The sequence below is a fragment of the Tenrec ecaudatus genome, chromosome 5 (genome assembly GCF_050624435.1).
Source record: "Tenrec ecaudatus isolate mTenEca1 chromosome 5, mTenEca1.hap1, whole genome shotgun sequence".
Classification (NCBI taxonomy): domain Eukaryota; kingdom Metazoa; phylum Chordata; class Mammalia; order Afrosoricida; family Tenrecidae; genus Tenrec; species Tenrec ecaudatus.
This window is the reverse complement of record NC_134534.1, coordinates 146,606,347-146,615,972: the sequence shown is the minus strand read 5'-3', so window position 1 is coordinate 146,615,972 and position 9,626 is coordinate 146,606,347.

Sequence of the window (9,626 nt, the reverse complement as noted above, 5' to 3'; positions counted from 1 at the left end):
CATTTCACAGAGATCATTTAAATTTTCTATAGCTGTGTGAGTTAACCATTGACCTGATAACCAAGGGGTCAGCAGTTTGAAGCCACCAGTGCATGCCAGGGAGAAAGATGGGGTCGTCAGCTTCGGTGAAGATCACAGCCTTGGGCACCTTATGGGCTGTCCTACTCCATCCTGTAAGGTTACTCAGAGTTAGAATGGTCTCAGTGGCAGTAGGTTTGGTCTCAGTTTATGCAGTAAAATACTCCGTCTTTGGGGGAGGGGAGGTTATACAATTCTATGTAGGAATACACAGAGTTACTGTACCAAAAAGAACTGGTCAGCATACATCCATTTCAAGAGGCAACATATGATAAATAAGTGACAATACTGAAGGTAAACGTCCAAGCTGCACTGAATGCATTAGCAAAAAAACAAAAAAACAAACCAACTCCCTGCCATCTAGTCAATTTTGACTCATAGTGACCCTATAGGCCAGGGTAGAACTATACCCATTAGTTTCTGAGACTGTAGATCTTTACAGGAAGTAGAAAACCTCATCTTTCTCTGACATACAAAAAAGAGGGCTCCAGGAATTGATGGCATATTAATTGAAATATTTTAACAAGCTGATGAAGCATTGGAAGCACTCACTCATTTTTGCCAAGAAATTTGGCAACTGATTGAAAGAAATCCAAATTTGTGCCCATTCCAAGAAAGGTGACTCACAGAGTATGGAAATTATTGAACAATATCATTAATATCACACGCAAGTAAAATTTTGCTGCAGATAAGTTACTGATGGTTGCTATAGCGCATCGATAGGGAGCTTCCAGAAATCCACGTCAGCGTCAGAAGCGATCATTGCTGATGTCAGACAGAGCCTCACTCAAAACAGAGAACGCCAGAAAGATACTTACATGAGTTTTATTAACTATGCAAAGCATTCAGTTAGGTAGATCATAAAAACTATGGATAACATTGAGAAGAATGGGAATCCTAGAACACTGCGTTGTGCTTATGCGGAACCCGTACATGGGCTAAGAACCACTGTTTGAACAAAACAAGGAACTACTACATGATTTAAAAGGAGGAAAGGTGTGTGCCAGAGTTGTATCCTTTAATCACACTGATTCGATCTGTACACTGAACAAATAGTCAGAGAAGCTGGATTATATGAAGAAGAACGGGACTTCAGGATTGAAGGAAGCCTTATTAACAACCTGCAGCATTCAAGTTGGCACAACCTTGCTTACTGAAAGTAATATGGATTTGAAGCACATGCTGATGAAGAGCAAGGATTGTAGCCTTCAGTAGGGATTACAACTCAATGTAAAGAAAACCCAAATCCTCACAACTGGTCCAATAGTTCACACCATGATAAACTGAGAAAAGACAGACAGTGTTACGGATTTCATTTTGCTTGGATGCACAATCAATGCTCATGGAATCAACAGTCCCGAAGTCCAATGATGTATGGGACCGGTGTTGGTGAAGAATGTAGGAAGTACCGTGGACTGCTAGAGCACAAACACATCTGTCCTGGAAGAAGTACGACCAGCATGCTCCTTAGAACCGAGGCTGATGAGAAGTGCTGAAGCACTTGGACATCAGGAGAGACCCATCTCTGGAAAAGGACACCATTCTTGGTAAAGTAGAACGTGAGTGAGTAAGAGGAAGACCCCAACGTGACGGACTGATGCTGCAACAGTAGGCTCACACACCCACACAACTGTGAGGGTGGCATAGGACTGGGCTTTTCTGTTCTGTCCTACAGAGGGCGCTTTCAGTTGGAGCCAACTCAACAATATCTACCTGTATCAAGTTTCCAAAAGTAGATATTTAAGGGAGCAGAAAACCTCATCTTTTCCCCCGAGGAAGCGCCAATCTCGCAATTAGCCCCATGCTTAGCCCACAGTGCCACCAGGGTTAAGTCATATCATCAACACCACGGTCAGAATACAGAACACTTACAGCACATCCCCAGTTTCCTCCTACTGCTCCCACTTTAACCAAACACTGTCCCTACCCCTAAGCCCTGGCAACCACTTGATTATCCTTCATTCCTAGAGTTGTGACTTGTCCAGAATGTCATTTAAATGGAGTCATACAGTCTGCAACCCTCTGAGACTCAGCATAGTGTCTGAGAGTCACCCGTGCTGTTGTGTGTACATTAGTCCGCTTCTTTGTACGGATGAGTAGCATCCCATTGTATGAATTACCAGTGTGTTTAACCAATCACCCAAAGAAAGCCATTTGGATTGTTTTCCGTTTTTGTGAGTTATGAATAAAACTCTTACAAACTTACATGTATAATGACTATGTCTTCTGGGAGGCTTAGCAGGGAGAGGGAACCCTGGAATTGTGCAGAATTTGGTATGAATCGTGACTGAGCCAACTCCTACTTGTGAGACCCTGACCAAATTATTTGATCGCTTTTTGCATAACACTCAGTTTTCTCATCTATAAAATGGGGAGGGGCAATAAAAACAGATGAACCTAGTTCTCCTTATGGCTCGCAGCCACCTCGCAGGGGTGTTGTGAGAGTTAACAGGATGAAGGATGGGAGGCTGCACATTCCCCAGCTTATGGAGGGCACCGAATAAATGGTGGAACGAATCACTGTCTGCCTGGTAAGTGGCATCATTCTCTTTGACTTTTCTGGCGTTTGTCAGGAGGCTCATTATATTCATTATGCAAAAAGAAACTGATGGGCAAAACCAGAAAAGAATAAAGAGGTGTTAAACCATAGAAATAACCTCTCGATACATCAAAAGCACCTAAAGATGATCAAGGAAAGGGAAGGCGTCTTAGATGAAGCAGAAGAAAAAGACTGAGATATGACTAAATAGAAACATTTTAAATATGGACACAGTGCTTGGCTAGCTGAAAGGTTGACAATCCAAACTCCCCCAGGGGTTTCTCTAAGACAGGCCCGGGGTCTGTCTTGAAACCCCTATGGGGCAGTTCTACTCTGTGCATATGGGGTTGCCAGGAGTCAGAGTCAACTTGATGGCAACTAACATCAACATGTCAAAAGCCATCAGATTAAAGGAACGGCATTAAGAAATTGTTAGTAGAAATAAGCATATGTTTACTATTTAAAGATCTGATGCCAAAAGATAGGAAAAACTGTAAGACCTTGTATTGTGACAACAATGTAAATCTTCACAGCTGGTGGTTGGGACCTCCTCCAGGTCTGGGGGTCAGCCTCATGGGTGGGATGTAGCAGGTCTTCTCTGTGCTGGGCTCCAGACTGCATGTTGGGCTCAGAACCTCTCCCTGCTTCTCAGTGTGCAGTCTAGCCAGAAGCAGTCGCAGCTATTCAGGGCATATTCTTTTAATGACAACAGCAGGAATGCAAGAGGTCAAAGAATGACCCTAAACCTCCAAACTGACTCTAGGGCCTCATCCCTAGAGAACTGGTACACTGAGTTCTGCCCATATTTCATTGGCCAAAGAAAATCACATGACTAAACCCTGGGAAAATATGTTCTCCTGTCTATAATGCGTGGTAGTCCAAAGCCACATGACAACGAACATAGATGTATAATACGGACGGGTGGTGGCGGCTGCAGAATGGGCAATGAGGAATTGCAAACAATGACTACTAAGAAAGAAATAGGAAAAAAGATTGACCAAATGAGAAAATACAAGTTACCAATAACCATACAAAATGTTAAACATCAAAAGTCAACTATAAAATGGCAATGAGAAACAAATTTTCATCTCTGAAATTAGCAAAAGTTGAAAAAAATTATACTACTGCTCCAGATGATTAAAGACCAATTATACCTTGGATGTCCACTTGCAAAATTTTAAGACCCCAAGCATTACAGTAATGAACTAGGAGGCAGAATAGAAGTACTAAAAGCAACATTGGGACAGTGACCCTAAACCTCCAAACCAAGCGGCAAACTCCCATGAGCTGTTTGGTTCTGCACAGACAGTATCTGCAATGGCATTTATTATTATTACTTGTGTTCTAAAGTGTTGAAAAGCAAGTATGTTACTTTGAGGACTAAGGTGTGCCTGACCCAAACCATGGTATTTTCAATAACTTAATATGCGTGTGACAGTTGGACATTGAATAAGGAAGACCAAAGCAAAATAGATCTATTTGAATTACCGTGCTGGCAAAGAATAGTGAAATTGCCATGGACTGCTAAGGGACAAGCAGGTCTGTCTTAGAAGAAGTGCATTCAGAATGTTCCTTAGAAGCAAGGACAGCGAGACATTATCTAACACTTTGGAAATGTTATCAGGAGAGACCAGTTCCTGGAAAAGGACATCACGCTGGATAAAGCGGAGGGCAGTGAGAGAGAGGAAGGCCCTCAACAAGGTGGACCGACACAGTGGTTGCAACAATGGGCTCACACATAATGACCAATGTGCGGACGGTGCGGTGCGGTGCGGGCGTGGGAAGTGTTTTGCTCGCTATAAGTCAGGCAGACTTTACAGCATCGAACCACACCGACATTCAACAACAGCAACAACAACACTAAACGTTTCTACTTCCCAGTGTAGGTTAGGATGAGGTAGGCAAGCAACAATGAAAAGGTTTTCCACTTTGCAGAGACAGCACAAAGAAGTGAGATCATCTTTAAAGAGATTTAAAAGCCTAGCTACTTATCTTTTTGGGTAGGGTTTGAGTTTTTGAGATAATTGACCAAGAAGTGACATTGTTTTCCAAATTTCAATTTCTGGTCTTATCAAATCTAACGCATGCAATAATTATTCTTGGATCAATTTAATGTTGCAGAAAGTTTCTACCTATTAAAACAGTTATAACATCTTACTCTGATGTCCATTTGATGATTTTCAAATACTTTTGTGTTGAATTCTATTGCCAGCGAGAACAAGACTGGAAAGCCATGTAGCAAAGAAGAAAGTGTAGACTGTGAGCAGAACCTGTTAGCACTGGAAGTGTTATCACTGGCAAAGATTATTATTTTCAAGAACTGTCCTTGAAAACCACAGGAAAAAACCAATACACTCCAGACGGCAGCAGCAGGTCAAGGCAGTGAATGCCGGTAAGTAAGGCCCCGGGCTCAGTGTGTAAGTTTCAGGGGCTAATCATATCCAGTTCTCGCATATTTAAAATTTTTTCTTCTAATACTCCAAAGCTTGCAGTCACTTCCAATTCGCTGCCCTCTCCTTTCCCACAGACTTACGTAGTTTGCAAAGCCTGTCGGATTTTCCTTCTGTCTCTCGGTGCTCTCCACCCTTCCCTTCTCTCTCCGTGTCCCCACTCTCACCTGGGGCCAGTAGCACCTTCAAAAACACATACTGCAAGTGCAGGCAGGTCGGTCCTTCATGACAGCCGTTTACTTCTCGCCTCACTGTGTCCTGCCTCGATCCTCATAAATCATGCTGTGACCCGAGGATAAGAACTATCTGTTGCTCAGGATTTCCTACCATTTAAAATTTATCTCCTTGGACTCCTTCCACAGTGTTTTATGAAACATGTAGACCCATGCCAACAGGCAGGACCAGCTGCATAATTTGTGGATTTTGTGAAAAATGTAAAGGCAGGGTAGGACCCTTGTTGAAAAATTACTAAGAATTTTAAGATGGCAACATTTAAGCCAAGTGTGGGCCCTCTGGAGCACAGGGCACCGTGTAACTGCACAGAGCGCACGCCCCTGCAGCAGAAGCTGCCAGCAAACTCCAATTACCCTTGTGAGGTTTCTGCTTTTGCGCCTTCTGACAGGTTGTTCCCTCCCCTGGAATACCTGTGCCTAAATTAAGGCATAGCTGTGTCTCCGGCTCACCCTGGAAAGGCAACACATGGAGTATGTCTTCACATACCTCTGTGATCCTTCCGCTCTTGTATCCTGCAGCAGCCCCAACCGTCAAAACACATGACTGATCCTCACTTGCGTCTTCCTCATTTTATTTTCTATCTCTTTCATTCATGCAGACACCTGGTGGTGTAGTTTTTACATGTTGGGCTGCTAACCTCAAAGTCAGCCAAACCACCAGCCGCTGCACAAGAGAAAGATAAGGCTTTCGACTTCCATCGAGAGTTACAGTCTTGGGAAACCCCAGGGGTGGTGCTACCCTGTCCTCTAGCATTGCTGTGAGTTGGAATGGACTCTGTGGCAGTGAGTTTGAGTTTTTAATGTTTTTTTCATTCATGCATTCAGTAACTATCTGTTGTGGGTTATGTGCCACAACTGAGCCAAACAACGGAGTCTACTAAGTCCCCGAATGACAGGGACCTTGTTTGACTTGCTCACTATTCCATCTTAGATCCTCACTTAGTGACCAGATCACAGCAGACACTGAACAAATATTTGCTGAAGAGCTGAACGAAGGCAGGCAGAGGCAGGGGAGATTTTGTGCTCCCGTCCTTTCTTCTATACGGTAAACTCCGACAGACCAGGAACGGTCCTTATGCACTTAACAACTCTGGGATAAAGACTCACTATGTGCCTAGCACTGTGCCGTTCGAGACTAGTTCATTAACTTCCATGTTCCCTAGCACATGCGCATAAAAGAGCCAGTATTGATGGTTTTCTATGTATCAGAGTCTAACTCTGATATGAATTTGTTTCACTCCCTTACAACTCTGTGAAACGGCTACCCCTGTTTTACAAATGAAGACACTGAGGTGCGAGAGGCTGAGTAACTGGCTCAAAGTCAAATAGATACTGAGATTTAGATAAGTCTTGAACCCAAGTGACCAAACTCAAGCCTAACTTCTCGACCACATTGCTGGGGTGCCTCCACTGAATTGTTTTACTGAATGATTTGACCGACCTAGATAAACCAAAGAAGAACATGTGTGTGACTCAACACAAATGCATAGATATCTACCAAATCAGGATTGTGCTATATAAAAATTGCACATTGGAGACCAATGGAATAGAACTGACAGTCCAGAAATAAATATCTACTTCTATCAAGTGATTTTCTATTAGGGTTATAGACCTAGTGAATAGGGAAACTATAGTCTTATAAATGGTGTTGGGACAAGTGAATTTCCATGTGCTAAAGAATGGCATCAAGCCCCTACCTCACACCATTGGCAAAAATTAACTCAAAATAGATTCAAGACCTAAATGTATAACTCCTCAGAAGGCATCATAAAGATAACGCTTCAGGACCTAGTTTTTACTTTTTTTCTGGCTATGGCAGATTTTCATTTCTTTATATTTATTTTTATAATTTTTCCCAGAACATATTAGGAGAACAAAAAATGTTGATGTACATTTCTATCATTGTAACCATAATAATACACTATATACCCGTGGGTAATTGAATTAATGGAGGCAGTACGGAAGAAAGAACCACTTAGCTCATTAAAATATGCTGAAACCAAAATCAAGTCCATTCCAAGTCACAGTGACCCTATTGAACTGGGTAGAACTGTCCCTGTGGGTTTCTGAGACTGTAGAAAGCCTCATCTTTCTCCCTGCTGGACATACTTTTTAATAATGAGTTCTGAGATATGAAGCCAAAAAGCACATACAGCAAAACACAAAATAGAGAAAAGGGGTTTCATCAAAATTTTTGTGTGCATTTCTTGCAAAACTTTCTTGCATTAAAGAATTTTATTAATAAAGTAGAAAAACTGGCCACAGATTGGCAGATACATTTTGGGATCTATATACTTGATCAGGGTTTACTATCCAGAGTACATAAAGAATTCTTGCACACCACCAACAAAAATACAACAAATCTAATTAAAAACAGCCAAGACCTAAACAGCCATCTCACGGAAGAGGAAATGTAAATGGCTAACCAGACCACAAAGAAATGCTCAACATCCTAAACCACTAGGGAAGTGCAAATCAAACCCCAGTGAGCTACTACCCCACCCCTGCCTGGATAGCTTTGGTTAAAACAAGGGCAATAGCAGTGCTGATGAGACTGCGATCCTTACCCACTGGTGGTGAAAATGCACAATGATGTAATCATTGTGCAAAGGAATTTGGTGGCTCCTGAAAAAGCTAAAGATAGTATTACCACATGGCCCTTAACCATAATATATACTCCCCAAAGATTCAAAAGCAGAAATGCACACAGTATCTGGTATACCAGTGTTCCTTATATCTCCATTCACCTGGTAGCCAAAAGGCAGACATAACCTTAATGCTCATCAACTAAATGGATAAATAAAACATGGTACATACATGTAATGGAATATTATTCAGCATGAAGAGAAATGAAGTTCTGATACATGTTAAAACACAGATGAATTTGAAAGCAGCGTGTTGAATGGAAGAACTCAGTTGCAAAAGGACAAATCCTGTATGATCTTACTTACATGAAGTATCTAGACTAGGCAAATGTAGAACAAAGTTTATTAGTTCTTACCAAGTGTGGGAGGGAGAGGAGAAGGAGGCGTCATGGTTAGGGAACTCTGAGCTCCAGCTCATGGTGATAACATGATTTGTAAAGGAGCAGCGGTGATGGTGGCACACCAGATGAGGAACACAATCAATGTCACTATATACTTAGAAAATGTTGCATAGGGAAGATGTTATTTATTTGCCACAGTAAAGCAGTAAAAAAGAGACACTGCTTTTTGACTAAGATCAGATATAATAGGGAAATGGATCTTTGCAAGCTTATGATGTACTAAGTAGAGCATAAAATGTGGTGTCATGTATTACTCTGTCTTAAGATATAATGACACAAGGTGATTGTAGGAGGTGGAGAGGAAGGAACAGATGTGAATTTCCTAAACATTGGAGACTTTCTACTTGACTGAAGGCAAGGTATACATTTTTTACTTTGGAGATTCATTTTTGGGACTCAACAATGCTTGTTGACATCAACAGTCTTACACTAGCTGAGAAGAAGGAAAAAGGTGTGGTGAAGAAAGCTGATGGTGCCCAACTATCAAAAGATATAGCATCTGGGGTCTTAAAGGCTTGAAGATAAACAAGCGGCCCACATGGAAGAAGCACATCAGCCTGTTGTGATCATGAGGTGTTGATGGGATAAGGTATCAGGCATTAAAGACCCAAAACAAAACAAAAAATCCTATTGATGTGAATGAGGGGAGGGCAGAGTAGAGACCCAAAGCCCATCTGTAGTCAATTGGACATCCCCTTTCAGAAGGGCTGCAAGGAGATGAGCCAGTCAGGATGCAGTATAGCACCACCGAAATACACAACTTTCCTCTATTCTTTAATGCTTGCTCCCCGCCCCGCTATCATGACTCCAAATCTACCTTACAAATACGGCTGGACTAGAACATGTACACTGGTACAGATAAGAGATCGCAACACAGGGAAATCCAGGGCAGACAAACCTCTATGGGCCAATAATGAAAACAGTGATACCAGGGGGTAAGGGAATGATGGGGGGTGGAGTAAGGGAGAACTGATAACAATGATTGATATATAACCCCCTCCCAGGGGGACGGACAACAGAAACATGGGTGAAGGGAGACAGTGGTTGGTGTATGACATAAAAATGAAACCCAATAATTAATAAATTATCAAGGGTTCATGGAGGAGGCAAGGTAGGAGAGAAGGGAAAAAACAATGAGTTGATACCAATGGTTCAAGTAGAAAGAAATGCTTTGAAAATCATGATGGCAACGTATGTACAAATGCGCATGACACAATGGATATATGTATGGATTGTGATAAGAGCTGTAAGAGCTCCCAATAAAATGATTAAAAAAAAAA